The following is a 293-nucleotide window of genomic DNA, read 5'->3' as shown; positions in this document are numbered from 1 at the left end:
TGGGGATATATATTTTTTCTTTTTAAGGGAAAATTTGGGTAGAATTTTGGAGTTTCTTTTGGGGAAACATCATACATTGCAGAAATTGGCCGAAAGAAATATAATTTTGAAAATTCTTTTGAAATTTTGGTTGGCTGTGCCTAATGCTGGTTCAGTATGGTTGGCTTTGACGCGGCCGGATTAGAGTTGATACAACGAAACATATAATCATAATAAATAAATGAATTACGAAGGGGAATGAAAAAGTAATTACAAAGGGCGAATAAAAACAGATTTTTCTTTTTCAAACATGG

The 293-nt window shown here is 32.4% G+C and overlaps 1 protein-coding gene across 1 annotated transcript in view; it reads right to left on the bottom strand.

Moving 5' to 3' along the window:
- The window catches only part of LOC119593640 (titin-like), a gene marked incomplete in the record, with an annotated part of 14,533 nt that overhangs the window by 10,888 nt on the left and 3,352 nt on the right, over positions 1-293 (bottom strand).

The sequence above is a fragment of the Penaeus monodon genome, chromosome 32 (genome assembly GCF_015228065.2).
Source record: "Penaeus monodon isolate SGIC_2016 chromosome 32, NSTDA_Pmon_1, whole genome shotgun sequence".
Classification (NCBI taxonomy): Eukaryota; Metazoa; Arthropoda; class Malacostraca; order Decapoda; family Penaeidae; genus Penaeus; species Penaeus monodon.
The sequence above is the reverse complement of the archived record's forward strand: the minus strand, read 5'-3'. Positions and strand labels throughout refer to the sequence as shown.